Genomic DNA, 14,953 nt, shown 5'->3' on the forward strand with positions numbered 1-14,953 from the left:
TTTAATGTCTTAACTTTTATTGCTGTTATTAACCTACAAGTTCTAACAACCATAAAACACAATAAAAATAGATTTTTTATGAAATGGAACCTTTAAAGTGCAAAACAACTAAGGACTACTAGGCACTGGTTCCATACAGCTTTGGCTCCCATAGACTGCCATTGAAAAATCATAATAAAAAAGCAAAATGAATACAGTTTTTGACACAAGTCAATATTTTTCTTGTCAAATTCCCTCATTTCAACCAGTGCTCTGGCAGTCCATCTGAAAATAATTCCATATTAAATAGAAATAAGGCTTCAAAATGGATGACATTTGGGAACCTTGCTGACTTGACTGGCATGTCTGGTAAGGAGTGATCCTATGCTTTATGCAACAAAAAACGAAGTCAAGCAGGATTCAGATTGGTATACTGCAGTTAAGCAGGCATAGTGTCTTTAGGATTTCTTAGTCTGTTGTGTTCCTCCCTTCTTGTCCAAATTTCATCATTTCTGGCTCCAAAAATTCCAAGATGGCCACCAGAAAATAGCACAATTGAGGCTTCAAAATAGCAGTCCCCAAACCCATGGGGGATGTTACAGTTCCTACATTCATCTTTTATGTAAAATCTGTGTTTGGTTCTTGAGGACGGTTCACCTCTTTTTGCCATCCACTAAGCTGATATATTGTATGAAGGCTCATACTTCAGTAAATCAGCGAAAGGTTCTAGGGAAAACAGTACAACTTCAAACAGGAAAAAAGAATAGAATTTATGTTGTTAATGTGTCTGAGAAACACAACATCCCTGTTCAGTTCAGACCCAGCAATATTTGAGGCAAAAACTGGTTCACGCAGTTGATAAACACCCAAACACAAGCTGCAAAATGTTGTATATGTAGTCCAATGCATTTCTCGACACAAGAGCCAGCTCCTCAAGACAAGACTCAGCAGTAAATCTACATGTGAAGTATAAAAGACATGCTTCTGGGGACAGTATTGTCAATATTCTGGACAGAGAAGATAGATGGTTTGTAAGAGGAGTTAAAAAAATCCACTTATGTTTAACTGGAACAGCTGTCTCTAAACAGAGGGGTCTAGAACACCACTTATCCAGTACTTATCACGCAGTATTGAGATCCCTGCTCAGAAAGTTTCACCACAGTTACGATCTTGAGGCATCAATCTTGGATCAATAACAGGCCATTCAGCATGCGATTTGGGATTAAGAACAAATAGCTGGTACTCCTCATCAGTCTGTTGATCTGTGAGGGAGCTAGAAAGCACTACAAAAGTGAAAAAGGTTCAGAAAGGAGAGAGGGGAAGGGTTATAGGGGATTTTTACTGAGTTTGATTTCTGCTTAGCGTTTCTTTAGTTTATTATGTGTTTTATTTCATTTGTATCAGACTGTAGTCATCTCTATTGTGTATTTTAAGTGTAAATGCTGTTAAATTATTACTCTACCACGGAACAAGGCAGAGTTGTGACGATCGGCGTACGTTTGTATTTCTGTGCGCAACATTGCTCAAAAGCAGAATAACGGATTTGGATGACATTTTCAGGGAAGCTCAGAAATGACACAAGGACCAAGTAACTAGATTTTTGCAGTGATGCGCCTTATAGTCTGGATCCACGGATTTGTTAAAGATTTCTATATCATTGCGAGATAGTGGCACAGTGTCACTGTAACTATGACAACAAGCGAACACTACATCAGCTGCCTGCTGACAATCACGATTGCGATCCTTCTACAAATCCACCACAGCGGACTTATCGGCACTTATCCGTCAGAAATCCTACAACAACTGAACAGCCTTGGCGGAGTACTGCGCTCTCTGAATGCTTTTCTTGTATGCATGTGTGTTTTAAATGTAAGTGTGGGCAGGTCACAGTAGTGTCACTGGAGTGAGAGGAGACTGTATAAAGGCCAGGTGAGCGATCAGTGCAGTGTGTGAGAAGGAGGGGGTCTGCTGCTGCAATCTGCCACAGTCCACTGCACCCTGGTAACTCCTCTGTCCTGTTGGTTTTGGTGAGCTGTGTATTTTTTTGTATGTGGAAACAAGTAAAGTCTGGAGCTCTGGAACAAAAACTTGGCTGCTCTGTATTGCTCCATCATGCCTTGACCTTTGATGCCATTTGGTTCTTTCAGTTTGTAGAGGTTTATCACCATCAAAACCCTACACAATCCCAGAATGAAATCTTTCATGCTGTAATTTGTCTTAATTTAGGGAAAAGTCTCATTTAATCGAAGCAGCAGTCTCTGAATTTTGGTCACATGTCAGTGGTCTTAACTGGATTAAGTTTAATGAATACCCAGGACTAACCACATTTTATTCACATGACAACAGTTAAAATGTGCACAGAAACTTCATGTACTATAACAGATTGTACCTCAGGTTGGCTAATATGACTTGAAGAAAAAGATTCTGCCGCAGCTCCTCACTTGCGATCTGAAATTTCGTTGTTGTACAAAAGAATGTGAAACCTTAATGTGTATTAGATTCATTGTCATTTTTTTTGCTCTAATACTGTAAGTATGCAATATACAGTTTAAAAAAGTAGATATCTGTATCCAGCTGCAAATATGGGAATTTCCTCAGTGAGGGATCAATTAAGTTCTTATCTTATCTTATCTTATCTTATCTTATCTTATCTTATCTAGTCATAAAATGCCTAATATATTGTGCATTCCAAGCTGCTTCAACAAGAGTTTGTCGAGGAAACAAAGGCAACCGCAACAGCTGTGAAAGAAAGAAAGAAAGGGTTCCATTTCTGGGAATAAACATACAAAACTCATTTGATTAAAAGCGAATGAGAAAGTCTTTTAAGAATACACTGAAAGTCAGTGTCAGAAGCTGGTCTGTGGAAACCTTGTGCAGCCACAAGACAGTATAAGTGTTACACAGAAACATGATAGGATTAAATAGTACATACAGACTGTGCCTTTCCAGCATGCAGTACACACACGTGCACATTCACATTACTTGACATTCGGTCAGCATAAACAGGTGGCATGAGTTGCTGACCAGAAATGTGTGTTGATATACACTACCGTTTAAAAGTTTGGGGTCATCCAGACAATTTTTTTCATGTGCTAACATAATTGCACAAGGGTTTTCTTATCATCAATTAGCCTTTTAGCATTATTAGCTAACACAATGTAGCATTAGAACACAGGAGTGATGGTTGCTGGAAATATTCCTCTGTAACCCTATGTAGATATTCCATTAAAAGTCAGCCGTTTCCGGCTAGAATAGTCATTTACCACATTAACAATGTCTGGACTGGATTTCTGATTAATTTAATGCCATCTTCATTGAAAAAAAATGCTTTTCTTTTAAAAAAATAAGGACATTTCTAAGTGAGCCCAGAATTTTGAATGTTAGTTTATGTCTGTCAGTATCTATTGTCATCTCTTGTACGATTTCACGGGTCAGAAATGGCAGAATGACATGTTTTCTTTGTGAGGTGTGTTGACTTTATTGTAATGTCTGCTGTGAGCAACTAGACGTCATAGTGATATGAACAATCTAGAGTCTACAGCTAATGCAGGTTTTGTCGCATGTGCTGGCAAAAGAGCAGGGACGGAACTTGTTACACTTATATAATAATTAAATGTTTACAACCAGAAGTCTAGATGGCTAGCTGCAAATAAAGTGCAGAGGTATTATTTACAGAATTCAGTTGTTATGTAAACATTCTTGCAAAGATGCATTTCCTATACTGAATATGGAACAGAACCACATGGTGTTTCTTGTAACCCAATATGAATTACAGTCCTTCCTTATTCTATATTAATCTTAGGTGAGGGTTATGTCTGCCAAGGTGACACAGAGGATCTGATTCCCTCTCTATATTTGTGTCCAGTTAAATGTGGGTCAATGACTCCTTTATGCACTGAAGCTATTCTGAGCACTTGATTCGGTCTTGTTTATCCTCCTTGCAGCATCAGAGAAGTGCCAGTCTGTACAATGGGCAGAAGGACCAGGTCAAGAATAGCACTGGCCAATTTAAGATAAGCCAATTTTCGTAGTGGTCACACCTGTTCGTAAACCACAAGTGACCTTCAAAGCATCAAAAAAATGAAGTGCGTCATTCAAGCAAAGAATTCGACCTCAGCATATTTGCAGACTGATCAGATGCCAGTATGTGTCCATCTGTAATCTTAGCCAACAGCATTAAATGAAGTAAACTGGCACAAAAGACACCTCTCCCTCCCTTTAGTTTCAGTTACACACCAGAAAGGTGCAAACAAAATAATTCAGCCACAACCATTAGCCCATGCTAGCATTGCCAAACGCACTCCATTTGTGTGTGTTTCACTCTTTATGTGTCTGCTTTCTCAGTCCATCGGACCAGAGAGGAGCTGTGTATGGAAACAGACACACAATGACCGGAGTGGAACAAACACAAGTGGAGAAAGGGACCTCAAGACAGCAACAGAGACTCTCATACTAAGCTGAAGTGAATCAAATGCACATAAATGAGGTAAATAATGTAAATAAAATGCTTCTTCAATGCATTATGGTTGCAGCAGATACTGTAAGCAGGGCTCCAGACAAAACACATCACTTGCTGACCATTTTTATATCGAAACACATGGCAATTCACCAATGTTCCCCAAATGCCCCACATTTCAGGTTGCAGTAGCTGCTGCTGGGTGGCTGTGGTGCTCAGACAGGTGTGTGACCAAAAGTGATTTTGAAAAAAGTTAAACTAGGGTGGTGTAATGCAGATTTGTTCCAGATGAAATCAAGTGATTTTTTTTCGACATGCAGTCTTTTCTATGAGCAGAGCATGTAGTTGCTCTCTGCATTTTACGAGAAGACCCCATTTTTCAATACCACAGTACACCGAAGTTATAAAAGTACTACTTTCCACCACTGTGATTAATGCAGTAGCTGTCTGTGCTGATTAGAGTGACACCGATACAGCTTAATGATCATCATGCCCCTGCACAGTGCAACCACTTGAAATTTTAACTTGCACACTCTAAAAAAAAGGTCACAAATGCAAGAATAGAACATTAAACTTCACATATCGGCTTGCATTATATGACAGAGCAACAATATTCTCAACTGCATCAACTGACACCGCAAGGAATATAGTCAATATTAAATGTTCCTGACATGCTGAAGGGTATCTAAAGACTTTGCAGTTAGAGTGAGGTGATTAGAAGCAATGCGAGTCGTGCAGACCAAGAGAGGCTGCTACAGAGTTAGCCTATGCTTCATATGTTGAGTTAGTTAAACCCCAAGCTAGTTTCTGAATTTTCCATGCATGTCTGCTCAGATTTTCCAGTTGCCATCATAATCTACTGCTTAGCTTAAAGCACAAATTTGCAATCTGCATATTTTTGCTCCTCAAGTACAAAAGAAAAAGACCATTCTAAAAAAAATGAAGTTGCTATCTGCCACCATTCTCCATAGGGCTAATAGAAAGACTCCACATTGGACACGCTCCAGCAAAGGAGCAACAGCTTCATATAGGGTATCAATGCGCATACTGCCAGTTAGACAGAAACAGGAGACCTTTAAAGTGCACATACAGAAACATACAGTCTTTACGCAGCAGTCAGTACATACACGTGCACATTCACATGACCTGACACTCTGTCACTATGCTGCCCTTGTCATCAAGCTGCTGGTGGCATAAATGCATGCAGACAAAAAATCCATGTTGCTTTCTCACAACTAAATATGGAACTGTCAGTATCTATTATCACCTTGTCTACAGCTTCATGGCTCAGAAAGGGAAGTCTTAAATCACAAGTTTAAACACCATACCTGAAATCACCACACCTAACTGCACTGTATAGCCTGTCATCTTGCAAGACATTGGAAAGGATATAACCTCACCTTTAGGCCTGCAAAGCATCACTTTAATGGACTTTCTAACTTTATGTAATTTTCAGCTTGTTAAGAATGTTGGTTATTGTTTTCAGTTTCTTTTATTTGCATTAGATTTACATGTCTACAGGGGCAGACAAACATTTTAAAAAGTAGGAGGTTTGCGAGAGGGAGTTGAGTAATCTCCCTGTGAAGCAAATATAAAATCAAAATTGATTCATTAGCACATCTAACTAGCAGGAAATGACTTCAGACATTTAATGTTTGTAAAGAAAAGTTTTCATATCATTTAACAAAACCAAACTCTCGTTAGTCCTGCATCTCTTTGAAAACAACACAAGTAGAGAGACCGTTTTGTGCAGTTTAAATGCAGCAAGTTATTTTACAAGAATTTCACAAAACTGGAATCCACATGCGTGGCATTACTGAGAAGTGCCCAGAGTTGTTACAAGTACTGGAAAAATACTTTACATACTATAGATACATACATTGTTAATTTGTTTCCATACTTGCTTCTTATCTGCTCTGTGTAAACACAACCTGCAGTTCAGACAAGTCAAGCTGAACAGCACTTGGTTTTTTGTCACAAAGCCTTTGATTGCAGAGGAGTTGTTTCTGGCTTTGTGCTTGAATGAAGGAACACGGAACTTTTTGTTTATAACAGAATCTGGTTAGAACAAACAATGCGATATTGGCAGATTTTAAAATGAGAATAAATGAATGTAGAATACAATGGTTTTGGATGACATATCAATATTTTAAGCATGGAATATGGTTAATTTTTTCTGCAAGTCAGATTATTAGTTCAAGGACGATCTGCAAAGTGAAAATCCAATAATTCTTCCTATTTATACAGTTTTACAATTACTATATTTAATATAATTATTTGCATTTTAGTCATAGTTTATAAAACACTGATGTTGATTCCATCCATAAAAACAGACACATCTTTGCACCAATCCAACCAAAGTATTGACAGACCTTCTAATAAAATGTGTGTTCAGTATCAGGCTGACTATCTGTTGTCTTATTATTCATATAAGTGATCAGTTCAGCTTCATATTAGCAGTTATGTCACTGATGCAAATATTATTGCAGTTAAGTAACAAAACTGTACTTCCTTCAAAACTCCCAGTCATAGCCCACTTAATATGCCAAAAAATTATTGTGATCCTCTCGAGGAAACTATATTTGGACTTTTATTAATAAAATGGATTCATCATGCATGACTGCTGTGTTCCCTGTCACAAACTGTGAATCTGTGAACAACAGCTCAGGTGTTTGCTGTGTAGAAGAGTATTTAGGTTGGCTGTGATCACAATGACAGATCAGAAGATGTATTTGAATTCATTTGAATTCATTTGTTGTCCCTTTCAACTGTGGCAGGCAGTATGGCAGCCACGAAAATGACAGAATAGCATGTTAATTTATTTTCCAACCAACAGGGTGTTGTTTACAGATCTAATATCTGAGTCATTTTTTATATTTTTATTATCAGCATTCTTGTAGATACATTTTCCAGATATTAAAGACAATAGAGTAACACCTGGTGTTCCCTGTAAGCTGATAAGAATCACAGTCCTCCTTTGTTCTATATTAACCTTAGGTAAGGGTTGCTAGATATGTCTGCCAAGGTGACTCAGGGGATCTGTTTCCCACTCTGTGGCTGCGTCCAGTTAAATGTGGGTCATTGTAGATATGGGTCAGTGATTCTTTTATGCACTTCAGCTATTCCGAGCACTTGGTTCAGTCTTGTTTACCTTCCTTTCAGTGTAGGTCTCACTGCTGCCTTGATGGTGCATCACAGAATTGTCAGGTTGTACAATGGGGAGAAGGGCCAGATTAAAAATAACACCTGTCAGCTTAAGACGAGACAACTTTAGTTGTGTCAGCACCTGCTTATAAGTCAAACGTATTATCAAGATAGCCTTCAAACTACCCAGAAAATTGATTTAACCTCAGGAGCATTGGCACATGGATTTCATGCTAGTGACTTTAAACTGACCCAGCATGAAGTTAATTTTCGTGTGTAACCTTAGAAAGCCACAGCCAGTGAAAACATGAGCCCACATCTTTTATTCTGACAATGAAAGTAATTATTCATAACAAGTAGGATATACAATCTTGTATTTTTCTGGATATACCGATAACACATTTTGGCTGACTGTTGATACCAATATATGTTCCTACTTTTCCGTCTAATTGCAAATAGCATTAAGTCTCTCCTTTCATGGAATTAACATGTCCTTATGTCTACTCTTATCATGATGGACACTGGCAGCTCCAGACATAAAATACTGAGTGTTTCAAATGTACATATTCAGTGAGAAAAGGAGAAACTTTTTCAGCTTTTTTTTTCAGCGTGTAAAGCACATTCTATAGATATTTTTTATGTAACATTTTCAAACAAAACTAACATTTTGTAGCCTGAAAGGTGTTATTTACTTGAGAATGTGATATTGATTTTGTAGCCTTCACTGGTTGAAGTAATGATGCTGATATCATGCATCCCGAGTGAAAAATCATTCAAATTTTGCTTTTGCACTTATTTTTTTAGAACAAATGCTAATAATTTATTTAAAATTCTAAAAAAAAAAAAAAGCTCTTAGAAGGCTATTGTTGCTGTTAAACAATTAATTCTGACATATTTGCAATAACAAACAACCACAAAAAGCTTTTATGTTGGGTTTTATGACAGCATTTTAAAGTGAAATTATATTTATTGTCACCATGTTGATGTTTAATTTACACGTATAAGTATTTCAATTCCCATACTCTTTCCCAGTAACTCACCTCTCTCGGCCTAGACCGGCCTGGATGAGTGTGGCGCTGTACCGCTGGGCTGCAGTTTCATGTCCGTGGCCGTGTGAGGTTTGCCGGACATAATGCTCTACTTCCCGGGATGAAACACTGCTGCGTGAGGGTTGAGCGTCCCCCACAAGTTTTCGATAGTCCACCTGCTGGCTCTGCCTCGCTCCTTCTCCAAAGTGCTCATACCCGAATCCCTCCATTATCTGTCCAAGGTCAGACTCTGAATGCTCTTTAGTTTGGTTGTGCAGCCAGTGACAGCAACAGTTTCACAAAGCCAGACAAGATATCCAGCAGTTGTGGGTTACATTTGGGCCAAAACAGGGTTAGCTGAATTCTTGAAAGCCTGCATTAAGATGAACGTCATCACCCCAGTTGAGTGAAAGCTATGGAGTTACAATTTGCAAAACAAATTCTTCATTTCTCGAGCCATGAAGCTGCATCGGTGTAGGAAAAAAAAACGAAAAACCGGTGTGTGGCTGCTCCGTCTGCCGGTGCACAGGATGCACCTGCCTACAAAAAGGCACCAGCCACCTCTGGGCGTGTCAACAGAGGGCGTCACCTAGGAGATTCTCCCACTGAGAGGGTGTCACCGTGGAAATGATGCCAGCAGCAGAGCGTTGTTGTGGAGAGGCTGGTGTCTCTTTGAAATCTTGCAGGTTTTCTGTCAGGGCCATGGAGAGGGTGGAGGAGCACAGCACAGCTCTGTACTTTACTTACATGTGGGATAAAGTGCTCATTGCCCTGAGCGTTGAATACAAGTTGAATGGAGTGAGCGGTACTGTCCCGCTGAGTGCTCCATGAAGCTCTCTTTATGCCCTGCTTGCTCTCTGTGTATGGTTAATCCTGCTTTCTATCAGTGGCACCACGTCACTTTCACAAAGAGGATTTCAGAATTAGAATGAACAGCACTAGAGAGATCGGCGAAGAGAGCAAGATCATCGCTGCGGTGTGTTATTTGTCTCAGAGGGCTCGACTGAAACCAAACACACGCAGAAAACATAATATTTATGCAAGCATGAGACACAGGGGAGTGTTTTTTTATGCTTAAATTTAGCTCCTCACTTCAGGGTTTCTGGGTGTGCTTTTTACTGCAGACCTCACACAAGATGTTGGTTTTCATTCCAGAGTATAAAAACAACTCTGGTGTAAGAGAGAGGCCGATGTCAGACCGACAATCTAACACAACATGTATTTGTAGCCAGACGCTGCTGAGTAAAGATTGCACCAAAGTGTGAGTGTTACATAATCGCTGTGAAACGCATTTTGTTTCCAGCTGAATGTCCCACATGGCCGCAAGTATGTTAGTCAAGTCATACTGGATCCCTCTGACATACTGAAACCCATACCTGCGATGGGATGTGCATTTAAAATGTAAATGTCAACTTGTTGGCATTTTGTGTGTGTGTGTTTGTGTGTGCAGTTCAAAGGATTCCCCTCCACAGACACACACTCAGGCAGTGTCTTGTCTCTCAGGGATCACCTCCAGGTGACTGACTGTTAGTGACAGTTGCTGAGACCTTAAGATGGAAAATCTTCTTAGCCTTTGAAGCTCCAGTAAGATCTCCACTTACAGCTCGCCTCCTTCTTTAACACATGCTAACAGCAGCCACAAAAACCCACATGAACACTAAAGTAGTGATGATGCTATCTTCTCTGTTGTAGTGCTTTAGACTCCTGCGATCTGTGGAATTAAAAGTTTAGTGTCACCTCCAGTAGAACCTAACTCTTAAGTTCACGTGTCCTCAGGTTGTCCCTCCTCATTCAGTTACATTTATCATAATGAACATCATGTGCACAGCGTGGACAGTCATTGGCTGGCTGAGACAAATCAGAGTCATAAGATTTAACACGAGTAACTATTCTCAACAAAAGAGTGCTCCTTGTGTGGGTAAGAATGTGTGAGTAAGAGAGAGACTGGCTACTGAGGACATCTTCTCTCAGAAGATCAGAATTAATTTCACATTACGCAGCTGTGATAGAGCATAGACCTACAGCCTTCTTTTTCATTATTTTCTGCTTTAAAAAACAGATCTGTCCTCCAAAATGTTATATTCTGTAAGTTATGTAGTTTACTATGCGGTTATCACTTGAAATAAACACAATGTCGCACTATTTTGAATTGCTGACCTCATTTGAATGAACAGATTTATTATTTATTTAGGCTAAAATGTGATTTTTGCCTCAGAGGAAAATATTATACAAAGTAAAAAGTGCATTTGCATTGTGGTTTAAATTATGCATTTTTAAAAAATTATTCTCATTTAGCTTTCAGGTTTGGTGATTTTTATGAATTCTGTCAACTTAAAATTTCACATTGGCCCTCTTCTTTAGCATTATGTGTCTGACGTCTATGTTCTTTCTTTTTTTTTTCTGCTGCAACTCAGCTGTTGTTTTCTTTTGCTACGATTACACAGTAAAGAACAGGAAGCAATGACAAGTCTAATGAAAAAGAACGCTTCACATGAAAATGCTTAAGCTGGACAAACTGGAATTACAGAAATGCGAACTGTTCATAAGAGCGTTGACCATTTATGGCCACATCCTCGATCCACAAATAATTCTACAGTAAATCTTTTAATGAGAAGAAAGAAACCACAGAAGGAAGTCAGCTAAGAAACACATGATGGGTGCTGGACAGAAGACAAAAGTAGAAGTTGTAGATTTGTGAAGAAACTGAATGATGATATTTAGGTTAAAAAGATTTTAAGCATCATTATCAGCTCAAAAATCCTGTGGAGAATAACACCCGCTGTGGGAACAGTTGCATAATGTATTCTGTGACTGTGGTGAGAGTTTTCTAAAGTGGATGATTGTTACAAACTAGGGGTGTGGCGTTGGATGTGGTTTGTTTAATCGGAGAGGAAGGTCTAATGAAAAAAACCCTGACAAAACGCAGTTGCATAATGTTTTTGAAGTTTGATTCACACCTGAGGCTAAAAGTCAGCATAATGCAACTTCTATCACTTTGTCAAATCTGTCCTTCTAAAGTCCCACTATGTTGCGGGCCTGCAATACAAAATTACTAAAGACCCATAAAAGCATATACTGTAAATAAACACTCAGGCTTTACATCTTCGTTTCAAGAGTTTACATGAGTAGCGTCAGTGCAGGGATTTGAATCACAGGCTTCAGCTGTCAAAAAAGGCTGAACATTTTTACACTGTTAAGAGAAATCGCAATGTAAATCGGAGTACTGACTTAATTGTGGACTAGAAGAAGCCAAGAAAACAGATCTAACTGAACTGCAATAAAAGTGACTTGACAGACTTCAACAAAGACAAAACAGGTCTAAATTAAATTCTAAACCTGGTAACTACACTCTCAGTCTGTTTGCCTGTTCATTTTAAAGGTATGCTACACTGAGCGCCATTCCAAACCAAAGGGCAGCACCTGGGTTGTGTTAGAGTAGTTAAAAAAACACTTTTTTATTGACCTCAATGGAAAACATCATGAGGCCAAGAAAAGATGTAAAAATGAGATAACAAGGGCTAAGACAAATTGTGGTGCCAGGAGAGTCCGACTGTACTTACACTTGGTTACGTAATCATACAATGATGGATGCTGTTGATGTGGATCTCCAGTGAATGGTGTCAATATGATTGTTGCTAAAGCAGGGAATTGTGGGAAGTCGTCATCTCCTGCCTTTCATAAAGAATGGACCGGTGCGCCCTATGCCAAAGAAGAAAAAAAGCAAGCATTACGTTACTTTATCTTAGCACTCAGAGAATTGAAGCAGCGCTTATCACAGCTGCCACTTAGATACTCCTCAGTTATTAATCTTCTTAAGCAAAAATCTATTCAACCGCAACCCAGTTCTGCATCGATGCTCCCCGACCACACTCCTCACATGTGCAGCCCCAGTTCGGTATCTGTAATGGAGGAAACTCCACACAACCACATTAATAATTTCCACGTGGTTGTTTCAGAAAGTCGGCCTCCCTAATAAATACAATGAAACTGCATCAGTGAAAATGAAAAAATGAAATGAAAAAAGATATTTAAAGTGGTACATATTTAAAGGCAGGATCTGCAGAGTAATGTCTTGTTGCAATGAGTGCAAATAACCATAAATATGTATGTTTGGGTACAACAACACCTCCAAAATAAAGAGCCTGCAAGTCTTTTTACGTGCTTAGCGCAGCAAACTTGACAGAAAAACATTTTATCAAATAATCAAATAATGTGTTTCTGAAAGTAAGATAATGCATGTAAATACAAGTTACTTGACAGCATATAATAAAATATTTTTTGTTTAGTGACCTCATTTCAATTTTATTGCACTGTACTGTTGTGTTTTAATGCTCCCCTAAAGCATTTTGTACCTCTGTTTTTGAAAAAGCCCGCCAAAAGGCAAAGCAAATTCAGTATCCCTGACAGAGATCCATGTGACCACAGGATCACAAACACTGCTATAAACACCGAGAATTATGCCAAAATAGACTAAACCAACTTCAAACTTCATATACAAAACAAAAAAGCTCCTAATTTTCCGAACCCCGTGTCAGACAACTACAAATATCTCAAAGTGAATGTAAACCTGAATGAGTGTTAATGGCAAAATTAAAATGAAAGAAAGAATGCATGAAAAAGATGCCAGCAAATAACTGAGAGTGTTGATATTGTTGTGGGTGCAGTGCATCATTTCCCACTGAGAAATAAACCTCTTTCAGACATGTTTTTACATCGCAGAAAGACTAAAAGTGGAGCCATTATAATAAATGTTGGGCTTGACTTGGACTCTCAAATTGACACGACTAAATGAAATGCGGCCATACTTGCCATGAAGGGCATACTTTTACTCTTTGTGCTGTCACATATTGTAATCTGTATTATAATGCAGCATAACAGACAAAAACTAAAACATGATGCTGGCAGAATTCCATTCAGCTGCTTCAGTTTCAGTATTATGTATTATGTTGCTGTGTTTCTAAGGCTTACTGGGACACTTGATAAATGGAAATATCATTAATGTTATTGATGAAACTGCTGCTTTTCTGTCTCTGACAAGTCTGCTGTGAAAAGCTATATTGTGTTACAGTATAATACTATCAGACTAAATATGATACAATATAAACACTCTTCTGAGGCCTCATTGTTTAAAAGTAACGTGTTGAATTTCACCTCTTACTAAAATGCTGTAATGCAAGAATCCTGAAGCTGAAGCGTGTGCTTTTATGTCCTAACTGTCAAGCACTGCCATCTAGTGAACATGATGTCTTATTGCATCACTAGAATCCTCAGACTGAGGGATTTCCTAATGTGCTCAGTAGTATTGATTCTTTCCTGGCAGAAATTAAATCTGAATCTGTTTCCAGTCTGTGGCTGCCATCTGACACAAATGACTTTTGACATAGTGTTATTTCAGTAATCTGAGTTCATTTAAGTCACCTTTTTTTCTTCTTTAATGATGACCTGACAACAGCTGCATGGATTCTGTGTCCAATAACTAATGAGTTTCCACTAGTTCCCAGTCTGTTGCTTTCTCTTTGAATGTTTTACTACCACTGTCAGCCTTTCAGCCTACATACAGTGGCTAAAGTAGTTAAACCGAGAGTCATCTGTTTCAAATCTGCACACTGACATGAAAAGAAAAAGGACGTATTATGATTATATAGATGAGTCATGTGAAATATTTGTCGCCTTACAGTTACTGCTGAGTAACAAGAAGATTGTGGGATCAACTTCGAGTCTCACACACACTGTGGTTAACCAGTTTGAATGTGACCCAGATCTGGTCCAGTATATTTGTTTGATTTGGTCTTTTTTCCACATTACCATGTTGTTCTCTGTCCCAAACTAAAAACTCACAGCTATCTGTGAGCTGATATCATCAACTATGGCTGACGTATCACAGCTTTCATGTAAATCAAGCACAGAAGTCACAGAATTTTGTGCATTCAAAGTCACACTTTAACTTGCTATGTGGTAAACTCTGTCATGATAAGCATATTTTAATGAGTCAGCAAACAGTAATATAGAGAATAATGCAAACACTGGGTCAGAACAACCATGGGGTAAAAAAACTGACTCGGTGCTAATTTGTCCCTGATGCGTCTTACTTCTATGCCATAAATTTTAGAGTGCAGACTCTCCAAGCTCATTGCGCAACTCGAGGCTTTTTTTTAACCACAGGAAATCATGCGACTTGATTCTGTGCTCAGGCACCATCAGAAACAATCGACTCGCAGAGAGAATGACTTGCAATGTCTTTTGCCCCTAGTGGTCTTAGTCATTTAGTATTTTATATTCACTATATTTTAGCATTTGATCTTACAAGTTGTTATCCTGTTTTCCCTTATTTTTGTTTTTTTGCTAA

Source organism: Acanthochromis polyacanthus, chromosome 1 (assembly GCF_021347895.1).
Source record: "Acanthochromis polyacanthus isolate Apoly-LR-REF ecotype Palm Island chromosome 1, KAUST_Apoly_ChrSc, whole genome shotgun sequence".
Lineage (NCBI taxonomy): Eukaryota > Metazoa > Chordata > Actinopteri > Pomacentridae > Acanthochromis > Acanthochromis polyacanthus.